Source organism: Schistocerca nitens, chromosome 5, assembly GCF_023898315.1.
Source record: "Schistocerca nitens isolate TAMUIC-IGC-003100 chromosome 5, iqSchNite1.1, whole genome shotgun sequence".
Classification (NCBI taxonomy): Eukaryota; Metazoa; Arthropoda; class Insecta; order Orthoptera; family Acrididae; genus Schistocerca; species Schistocerca nitens.
This window is the reverse complement of record NC_064618.1, coordinates 568,994,597-569,006,905: the sequence shown is the minus strand read 5'-3', so window position 1 is coordinate 569,006,905 and position 12,309 is coordinate 568,994,597.

Genomic DNA, 12,309 nt, shown 5'->3' with positions numbered 1-12,309 from the left:
ACCTAACATACGACCTGTTTCCACAGTATTTTTATCATCATCCATATATATTACAGAATCAGTATCGAAATATATGACATTTTTTCCTAATTTATCTAACATATCATACGATCTAAGTCTTGCATTTGATGTAGTGAATGCAGCTATAAAGATATTTGTAGCTGCATTGTTTTCCACACAATTATCTTTGAAATTATGCCTCATCTGAACCATTTCCTCTGTAATAAAATTTACGTCTAACTTATCTAATTGATCATCCAAGAGTATCTCATGAAATCGTTGTGAATTTGTCACACATTCTGTTTGACTCATGTTTTGTCTTTGTCGAAATTTGCCCCATAATGAATCAAGACAGATCTCCGCAACAGCTCGCTTTCCAGGATTTTCTTTTATTCTATCACAATCCAAGTCAATAACCAACTTCTCTTTAACTATTTTGATGTATTCTTCACCACTTTCAAAATTATGTGAACTTCTAATTTTATTTTCATAAAGTCTTTCACATAATTTTTAAACAGCATATTGCTTTTATTTTCAATGTCCCATGCTTCATAAACTTCTAAAACTTTATATCCTTTTTCTACAGCTTTCTTTACTACATCTGTTGACCAAGTTCCTATAAAACTTCTTTCTTCATCACAGTGATTGCATTTACATAGCTGTTCTTCTGCATATTTGACACACAGAAGAAACAGTAGTTTTTCATTTTTATCGATTTGCAAGCGTACAGGTAAAACTGGATGAGACAATCCTCTAGGAGCCAATACTTTACGTTTTATTAACCTATACCAATTCATAGAATAATATCTTGGTCTATATATTTTCCTTGGATGCTGTTCAGATTAATAATCATAATATTGCACAGTTGGATAAAGACTACATATATCAATATATTTTATTTTTGATCTAATACCATCTGCTTTAGCTCTTAATTTTATCGCATCTGTTCATCCACCATCAAATGCATCTCTTGGATTCAGTGGTTCAACAATTTTAGAAAACTGTTTAAGATTTTTATACTCTACTGAGTTCAACCAATCACATTCCCACATTTCCACCAGATTTTATCCAGCATTTCGTATTTCTGCACTTCTTGTTAAAGTCTTTTGATAAAGATCACCCATAGTTTCCTTATTTCTGTTGTTAATTATTTCACTTTTAAAACATTTTTTACAACCTTGCCAGAAGAAACCATAATATTGATAAACTGTATTACTTGCTTTATCAAATCCATCTACTTTTGCTCCTGCAATTCTCACTTCTCCACCATTAAGAGCATGTGAGATGTTGCTACTATTTAAACTATTCAACCAAGCTATCGATTGTTTACTGTAATTCTCCTTCTGTTCTTTATCCAGTATAGCGATTGTATTTTTCTGTAAATATTTCGATCTGTAAATTGCCAGCAATTGTTAAATAACAGAATGGATCAATGTAAGAAATTTCCAGAAACTGTTTTCTTAATTCTAAACAACCTCGTCTTAATATATCTACATCAGGATTACAGTAGTCATTAATTTCTTTCTTCATATTGAACACATAATTTTCTTTAACTCTAGAGCTATGCCATTTGAGAAATGCTCCTCTATCTTTTGGCTTCATACTGTCAACACAATAATATTCAGTATCAGGCATCGGTCCTATATAGTTTTCATTTGCTGGTGTATTGAATAAATGTGGGAAGAAGCCTTTCTTCAGCTGGCCGGAGTGGCTGTGCGGTTCTAGGCACTGCAGTCTGGAACCGGGAGACCGCTACGGTCGCAGGTTCGAATCCTGCCTCAGGCATGGATGTGTGTGATGTCATTAGGTTAGTTAGGTTTAATTAGTTATAAGTTCTAGGCGACTGATGACCTCAGAAGTTGAGTCACATAGTGCTCAGAGCCATTTGAACCATATTAGCCTTTCTTCAATTCTTTCAAATCAAAAGTTTTTGGAAAACTACTAAGTGGACCTTGTACAAAATTATTGCTGTCTATAATTTTTATGCCTAACTCTTTTATCTCCAATAACATTAGTTTAGTTCCTGTGTAGATGGTATATGGCCTCATTGTATTTTCAACACAGTACTTCAAAATGAATTGGGAGTCATAACTTTTTGCATAGTGAGCTATGAATGTGTGATAACTGTTCTTTTGAGATATCATCCACTTACATAATTCATCATTTGTCTTAAATTTATAATAAGTATCACCTTTAAAATTGTGAACAATTATAAGATTTGGAATGTGTGCTCCAGTTTCTTGAGTTGCTTCATAATCAAACCACATGTATCTCTCACTATAAGTACAATTAACTTTCTTTGGAAAGCCTTTTGTACAACATTTAAACTCTTTACAACCAACTATTTCATTACACATGAAGCACTGGTAAATATAAAAATCTTGGAATTCTCCATTAACATAGCAACCTTCTTTATCACAATTTGGGCAACCTTGCACTTTAAATTCATAACCAAATTCTCTTTCACAGATATCCCTTTTTGGCAGTACAGGTTGCATATAACATTTATGATTTCTAATTTCCACTACTTGTTTACAATTTCTGCAAAGTTCGAAGCCACATTTATGTTCTTTAGATCTTAAACAAATCTTTTTACATCCTTCACACTTGTAAGCTGTATTACAAACTTCTTGGTGATTGTTTAAGCATAAATCATTATAACAGTATCTATTACACTTCTTACAATAAATCTTATTTTCTTCACCTTCATGTTCTGGTCTTCTGCATAATATACACACTTTTCACTCTATTTTACATCTATGTTTCTCCTTGTTGTGATATGGCTTCTTGCACGTATCACAGAAATATGATGATCCTAAGAAAGCAGTCATACTGTTAACTACATCAAAATGATTGTGATCTTTGTACAGATAAATCTTGATTTCTTTCTCAGGACCACTATAGATAATTGCATTAAAATTTTCACGCATACTACATATATTTGGATGTCCAACAAGTCTTCAATATGTTTAATGTCATCTAAAGTAAATCCATCTTCATTGTATGTGCCCATAATATATTTCTTAACTCTATCTGTAATTTGTACTTATCTCCAACTCTTATATTCTTAATTACATTATGACTGAGATCTCTTCCCAAAACATTATTTGTGTGATATGTCAAAGCCACAATTACAGCTCTATGTTGTTGTTGGTGTGGTCTTCAGTCCTGAGACTGGTTTGATGCAGCTCTCCATGCTACTCTATCCTGTGCAAGCTTCTTCATCTCTCAGTACCTACTGCAACCTACATCCTTCTGAATCTGCTTACTGTATTCATCTCTTGGTCTCCCTCTACGATTTTTACCCTCCACGCTGCCCTCCAATGCTAAATTTGCGATCCATTGATGCCTCAAAACATGCCCTACCAACCGATCCCTTCTTCTAATCAAGTTGAGCCACAAACTTCTCTTCTCCCCAATCCTATTCAATACCTCCTCATTAGTTACGTGATCTACCCACCTTATCTTCAGCATTCTTCTGTAGCACCACATTTCGAAAGCTTCTATTCTCTTCTTGTCCAAACTGGTTATCGTCCATGTTTCACTTCCATACATGGCTACACTCCATACAAATACTTTCAGAAACGACTTCCTGACACTTAAATCTATACTCGATGTTAACAAATTTCTCTTCTTCAGAAACGATTTCCTTGCCATTGCCAGTCTACATTTTATATCCTCTCTACTTCGACCATCATCAGTTATTTTGCTCTCTAAATAGCAAAACTCCTTTACTACTTTAAGTGTCTCATTTCCTAATCTAATCCCCTCAGCATCACCCGATTTAATTTGACTACATTCCATTATCCTCGTTTTGTTTTTGTTGATGTTCATCTTATATCCTCCTTTCAAGACACTGTCCATTCCGTTCAACTGCTCTTCCAAGTCCTTTGCTGTCTCTGACAGAATTACAATGTCATCGGCGAACCTCAAAGTTTTTACTTCTTCTCCATGAATTTTAATACCTACTCCGAATTTTTCTTTTGTTTCCTTTACTGCTTGCTCAATATACAGATTGAATAACATCGGGGAGAGGCTACAACCCTGTCTCACCCCCTTCCCAACCACTGCTTCCCTTTCATGCCCCTCGACTCTTATAACTGCCATCTGGTTTCTGTACAAATTGTAAATAGCCTTTCGCTCCCTGCATTTTACCCCTGCCATCTTCAGAATTTGAAAGAGAGTATTCCAGTTAACGTTGTCAAAAGCTTTCTCTAAGTCTACAAATGATGGAAACGTAGGTTTGCCTTTCCTTAATCTTTCTTCTAAGATAAGTCGTAAGGTTAGTATTGTCTCACGTGTTCCAACATTTCTACGGAATCCAAACTGATCTTCCCCGAGGTCCGCTTCTACCAGTTTTTCCATTCGTCTGTAAAGAATTCGCGTTAGTATTTTGCAGCTGTGACTTATTAAACTGATAGTTCGGTAATTTTCACATCTGTCAACACCTGTTTTCTTTGGTATTGGAATTATTATATTCTTCTTGAAGTCTGTGGGTATTTCGCCTGTCTCATACATCTTGCTCACCAGATGGTAGAGTTTTGTCATGACTGGCCATCAGTAGTTCTAATGGAATGTTGTCTACTCCCGGGGCCTTGTTTCGACTCAGGTCTTTCAGTGCTCTGTCATACTCTTCACGCAGTATCTTATCTCCCATTTCATCTTCATCTACATCCTCTTCCATTTCCATAATATTGTCCTCAAGTACATCGCCCTTGTATAAACCCTCTATATACTTCTTCCATCTTTCTGCCTGCCCTTCTTTGTTTAGAACTTGGTTGCCATCTGAGCTCTTGATATTCATACAAGTGGTTCTCTTCTCTCCAAAGGTCTCTTTAATTTTCCTGTAGGCAGTATCTATCTTACCCCTAGTGAGACAACCCTCTACATCCTTACATTTGTCCTCTATCCATCCCTGCTTAGCCATTTTGCACTTCCTGGCGATCTCATTTTTGAGACGTTTGTATTCTTTTTTGCCTGCTTCATTTACTGCATTTATATATTTTCTCCTTTCATCATTTAAATTCAATATTTCTTCTGTTACCCAAGGATTTCTATTAGCCCTCGTCTTTTTACCTACTTGATCCTATGCTGCCTTCACTACTTCATCCCTCAGAGCTACCCATTCTTCTTCTACTGTATTTCTTTCCCCCATTCCTGTCAATTGTTGCCTTATGCTCTCCCTGAAACTCTCTACAACCTCTGGTTCTTTCAGTTTATCCAGGACGTAGTTTCCCCTTGCTTTCAGCCGTTCGCAGTACCAGCACAGCAAGGCCGTTTTGGTTAATGTGACAAGGCCAGATCAGTCAATCATCCAGACTGTTGCCCCTGCAACTACTGAAAAGGCTGCTGCCCCTCATCAGGAACCACATGTTTGTCTGGCCTCTCAACAGATACCCCTCCGTTGTGGTTGCACCTAAGGTACGGCCATCTGTATCGCTGAGGCACGCAAGCCTCCCCACCAACGGCAAGGTCCATGGTTCATGGGCTCTAGGACAACACAAATTATCATTGTTATTAATTCTTGTGATGCATCTCTTACGCTTTTTGTTTTCAGCCAGATTTATTATTTTCTTATGCCCACTAAATGATGATTCTACTATATCAACCGTTTCAACTGATGTTAAGATATCCCTAATTTTGTTGCACAAAGTTTGAACAGACTCATGCGTTATTCGATGCGTTATAACCTGTAGAAATTGGATAAAACGTTTTTGGTTCGTTGGTTGTTATATTCAGCTTATCTTCTTTCCTGAAATTAGTCATCTTTTTAGGTACATCTACCATGGAATTGAGTGCTTTTGTTATATAATATGTTTTCTCACTAACAGTATCGAGTTTGGCAATGTTAGCATCGTTAAAGACAATTTTATAGACAACAGACCAGGCTTTAAATTTTTCATTAAATTTCGATTTAATTTCTTTTATCTCAAATACATTCTTTTCAGATGGCTCAGCTTCCTTTTCTTTATCAAATAATTTACTACTAAATGGATAAATTTGATCTAGCCTTACTATTTTTCCCTCTCTTGGTGGATGACACTTTTCAATAATATCATCATCAAATCTGTAAAAGTAATTTATATTTGGTACACGTTTTGGTCTTAATCTAGTTTCTTGAAATACATCTGGATGAAAATTGAACTCTTGTAATACAATGGCATTAATTAACTCTGACTTCTTTAATGTATTGTATCCTTAAATACGAAGATCTTTAGCTTTATATTCGAGTTCACTTACTTTCAACTTTTCTAGTGTTCTAGCAACTTGTGAATTATTTGAAATAATTAAGTGGATAAGACCAACCTTTTCAAGTGCACTATATTCTTGTAAATTATTCCTTTTGCAATAATCGTGAAGTTGAGAAATTCTAAAATCTCTCAGAGAGACTTTCATATTTCTATCTTTTATTATAGAAAAATTTTCATTCGCTTTTGAAAAAATGGGTGGTGGTGGTCGTAAATTATTCGAAACAATTAAGTTCATAAGACCATCATTTCTAAGTGCACTATCTCCTTGTAAATTATTTCTTCTCCAATAATCACAAAGTTGAGTCACTGGAAACTTTCTCAGAAAGGCTTCCATTTATTGAAGATAAATATTTAATAGATTTGAAAAAATTGAAGATCAACAGCTAAGATGACTTCTAATTTACTTAAGATAATTTTTAGTAGACTTGCAAAATTGGAGAGCAGCAGCAAAGATAGTTCTAATTTATTAAAGAAAATTTTTAATAGATTTGAAAAATTGCAGAGATTGTTCTAATTTATTTAAGATAAACTTTTAATACTCTAAGTATGTAGTTCATTTTTGATGTGTTTATTTGTTTGTAAATGTTTTTTGAGATCCCCTTTAAATATTTCCTTTCCACACTAACACACTATTTTTCTTTTTTGTCTATATTCTAGTTGAAAAGTCTTACATCTACTTGCGAGCTTGTCCCTAGATGTATGACTTATGTAAAAGCAGCCAAGATCTTTAATTTCTTGGCAACCAATACATTTTTAAATGTTGTAACTCCTGTTGTTGTTGTTTGTAAAAATGACAAAAAATCAGTCATATCCTTAAACTTGCCAAAGAATTCTTATAATAGATATAAACTGTTCAAAACATTCTTTTTCTTTATTATATGTATTTTTGTAATCGTTTTATGACATTCTTTACACATATATGAAAGCTTATCCTTTGAGTATTTGTGTTGATAAAAGTTATCAATTGATTTCTGTACTTCACATTTTTTACACTTCTAGTGTGCTTCCATTTATTGATATAAATGTTCATTAAAAATAAAAATTTTTCCTTAATAAATGAATCCTCTTTCATGTAGCTTCGGGATTGATAGCTGTCTAGATAAAATGTTTACTCTCATAATTTTCCTTCTATCACTAGTATTTCTACTGCTTGTTTTTAATGTTATTTATTAGTTTTTAGTACAATACACGTTTCATGTAAATTGTTATCTTTAATGACACATTCTTAAGGAAGTTGAAGATGCCCAAAAAATTTTAATTTACTAATGTATTTTTATTCTACATTAAATGGAAATCGAATCATCTATGCTTAATATTTTTGATCTCATTTGGGAAGGCAACAAGGCTGTTTAAGAAGTTTTTGTGATTCTTGATCAAAAAATAATCCAAAGCTAAAGATGTTGCTAATTTACTATTCCTCAATCATGTTGTTGCAAATTTTAACCTGAACGAATCGATCACCTTAAGAGGCAACGATAAATCTTCAAATTGTGTCTAAGACATTACTTAATTTAGAATTTTAATTTACTAATGTATTTTAATTCTATATAAATGGCAGTAGTTGCAAGTACATAAACGACCATGTTGAACATTCTCGAACTCATTCAAGAAAGGAATTATGAATTAAGTTTAGGAAGTTGGTTCAATGACTTTTGGATTCCTTTGCTTAATAAAAAACGATGTATTGATCACAAATCATATTTTGTGCTACATTCAATATGGAATTGCAGGGTTCTTGAGCGAGAACCCTGGAAATATAAAACAAATTATAAGACATTTCATTAATTATTTGCAAAATTATAATCTCGAATACAAATAAATAAAACATGATAAACCATTAGTGATAGAATATGAATACATTCAAAAAGATACAAAAACACTTGCTCCTCATAATTTAGTCACAAAGACGAGGATTTTACTGTAAGTTAGAAACTTTAAAAACTTGTAATGTGTTTGAGAACTAAAGTAGCAACCAAAGTTAAAGATTACTATATTACTCTTCACGAAATATTTCGCAATTATGCTGATTATGTAAAAGAATGAAAAGCCATTCAATCTAAAAATAGAATTAAAAGAAAATGCAAAACAATGTCTACAACTAAAATATGTAATATCTGATGTAGTGGAGATGAAGAAACAACATATTATATACATAGCCACATCCAAGCAGTATGCCAAAAAAATTATTTTAAAGTTGGTGGCGTATTATCTGAAAATCACTTTTCAAATAGATTATCAAGCTATAATAGCGGAAGACCTAAAGATGATAAAATATTTTATGTCAGAAAATACAAATGTACTGATTATAAATAAATGGAGCAAATGATTAATATTTATTTTGGTGTACACAGATTTGATAAAAGAAAAGAAATATACAATATACACTTTAACGCTCTAGCTTACTTTGTAGAGAAATTATGTGACCAATCCAATGACATTGTTGATGAATTAAATGAGGAAAGGAAAATTATTTATGATGAAATTTTAACTGTGCCTGCTGTAGAATTTTAATTTACAAATGTATTTTTAATTCTATTTTAAATGGAGTCAATTGTAGACCTGATGACTAACAAGCTTACATATAACAATAAAGAAGTTTTTGTGATAATTGATGAAGACAATAATCCATTATTTAAAGGTAAAGATGTTGCTAAAATATTAGAGTATAAACACACATACTATGCAATTGGACATCATGTTGATAAAGAAGACAAAATTATATTTGAAAATTTAAACCCTGAAGCTTCCTTGGGGTTGAAAGGTAAGAAAAAGTCATCAATATTTATCAATGAATCTGGCCTGTATTCTTTAATTTTTAAATCACAAAAGAAAGACCAAAAGCATTTAGAAGATGGCCAACACATGAAGTTTTACCTTCAATAAAAAGATATGGTGAATAAAGACTACAAAATAAAATCAAATATTTAGAAAATAGTAATAGAATTATGTTCAATGTTGCTAGAGATATAATTCAAGAGAAAGATGAAATCATTGAAAATCATGCTCGCCCTCCAAACATTAATCAAGATACACATAGTGAATTTATTATAATTAAGAAAAATCGCTTCCCCCATGAACCATGGACCTTGCCGTTGGTGGGGAGGCTTGCGTGCCTCAGCGATACAGATGGCCGTACCGTAGGTGCAACCACAACGGAGGGGTATCTGTTGAGAGGCCAGACAAACATGTGGTTCCTGAAGAGGGGCAACAGCCTTTTCAGTAGTTGCAGGGGCAACAGTCTGGATGATTGACTGATCTGGCCTTGTAACATTAACCAAAACGGCCTTGCTGTGCTGGTACTGCGAACGGCTGAAAGCAATGGGAAACTACAGCCGTAATTTTTCCCGAGGGCATGCAGCTTTACTGTAGGGTTAAATGATGATGGCGTCCTCTTGGGTAAAATATTCCGGAGGTAAAATAATCCCCCATTCGGATCTCCGGGCGGGGACTACTCAAGAGGACGTCGTTATCAGGAGAAAGAAAACTGGCGTTCTACGGATCGGAGTGTGGAATGTCAGATCCCTCAATCGGGCAGGTAGGTTAGAAAATTTAAAAAGGGAAATGGATAGGTTAAAGTTAGATATAGCGGGAATTAGTTCGGTGGCAGGAGGAACAAGACTTTTGGTCAGGTGATTACAGGGTTATAAATACAAAATCAAATAGGGGTAATGCAGGAGTAGGTTTAATAATGAATAAAAAAATAGGAGTGCGGGTTAGCTACTACAAACAGCATAGTGAATGCATTATTGTGGCCAAGATAGACACAAAGCCCATGCCTACTACAGTAGTACAAGTTTATATGCCAACTAGCTCTGCAGATGATGAAGAAATTGATGAAATGTATGACGAGATAACAGAAACTATTCAGGTAGTGAAGGGAGACGAAAATTTAATAGTCATGGGTGACTGGAATTCGTCAGTAGGAAAAGGGAGAGAAGGAAACATTGTAGGTGAATATGGATTGGGGGGAAGAAATGAAAGAGGAAGCCGCCTTGTAGAATTTTACACAGAGCATAACTTAATCATAGCTTACACTTGGTTCAAGAATCATAAAAGAAGGTTGTATACCTGGAAGAATCCTGGAGATACTAAAAGGTATCAGATAGATTATATAATGGTAAGACAGAGATTTAGGAACCAGGTTTAAATTGTAAGACATTTCCAGGGGAAGATGTGGATTCTGACCACAATCTATTGGTTATGAACTGCAGATTGAAACTGAAGAAACTGCAAAAAGGTGGGAATTTAAGGAGATGGGACCTGGATAAACTGAAAGAACCAGAGGTTGTAGAGAGTTTCAGGGAGAGCATAAGGGAACAATTGACAGGAATGGGGGAAAGAAATACAGTAGAAGAAGAATGGGTAGCTCTGAGGGATGAAGTAGTAAAGGCAGCAGAGGATCAAGTAGGTAAAAAGACGAGGGCTAATAGAAATCCTTGGGTAACAGAAGAAATATTGAATTTAAATGACGAAAGGAGAAAATATATAAATGCAGTAAATGAAGCAGGCAAAAAAGAATACAAACGTCTCAAAAATGAGATCGCCAGGAAGTGCAAAATGGCTAAGCAGGGATGGATAGAGGACAAATGTAAGGATGTAGAGGGTTGTCTCACTAGGGGTAAGATAGATACTGCCTACAGGAAAATTAAAGAGACCTTTGGAGAGAAGAGAACCACTTGTATGAATATCAAGAGCTCAGATGGCAACCCAGTTCTAAGCAAAGAAGGGCAGGCAGAAAGATGGAAGAAGTATATAGAGGGTTTATACAAGGGCGATGTACTTGAGGACAATATTATGGAAATGGAAGAGGATGTAGATGAAGATGAAATGGGAGATAAGATACTGCGTGAAGAGTTTGACAGAGCACTGAAAGACCTGAGTCGAAACAAGGCCCCGGGAGTAGACAACATTCCATTAGAGCTACTGATGGCCTTGGGAGAACCAGTCATGACAAAACTCTACCATCTGGTGAGCAAGATGTATGAGACAGGCAAAATACCCACAGACTTCAAGAAGAATATAATAATTCCAATCCCAAAGAAAGCAGGTGTTGATTGATGTGAAAATTACCGAACTATCAGTTTAATAAGTCACAGCTGCAAAATACTAACGCGAATTCTTTACAGACGAATGGAAAAACTGGTAGAAGCGGACCTCGGGGAAGATCAGATTGGATTCCATAGAAATGTTGGAACACGTAAGGCAATACTAACCTTACGACTTATCTTAGAAGAAAGATTAAGAAAAGGCAAACCTACGTTTCTAGCATTTGTAGACTTAGAGAAAGCTTTTGACAACGTTAACTGGAATACTCTCTTTCAAGTCCTGAAGGTGGCAGGGGTAAAATACAAGGAGCGAAAGGCTATTTACAATTTGTACAGAAACCAGATGGCAGTTATAAGAGTTGAGGGGCATGAAAGGGAAGCAGTGGTTGGGGAAGGACTGAGACAGGGTTATAGCCTCTCCCCGATGTTATTCAATCTGTATATTGAGCAAGCAATAAAGGAAACAAAAGAAAAATTCGGAGTAGGTAGTAAAATTCATGGAGAAGAAGTAAAAACTTTGAGGTTCGCCGATGACATTGTAATTCTTTCAGAGACAGCAAAGGGCTTGGAAGAGCAGTGGAACGGAATGGACAGTGTCTTGAAAGGGGGATACAAGATGAACATCAACAAAAACAAAACGAGGATAATGGAATGTAGTCAAATTAAATCGGGTGATGCTGAGGGGATTAGATTAGGAAATGAGACACTTAAAGTAGTAAAGGAGTTTTGCTATTTAGGGAGTAAAATAACTGATGAAGGTCGAGGTAGAGAGGATATAAAATGTAGACTGGCAATGGCAAGGAAATCGTTTCTGAAGAAGAGAAATTTGTTAACATCTAGTATAGATTTAAGTGTCAGAAAGTCGTTTCTGAAAGTATTTGTATGGAGTGTAGCCATGTATGGAAGTGAAACATGGACGATAACCAGTTTGGACAAGAAGAGAATAGAAGCTTTCGAAATGTGGTGCTACAGAAGAATGCTGAAGATAAGGTGGGTAGATCACATAACTAATG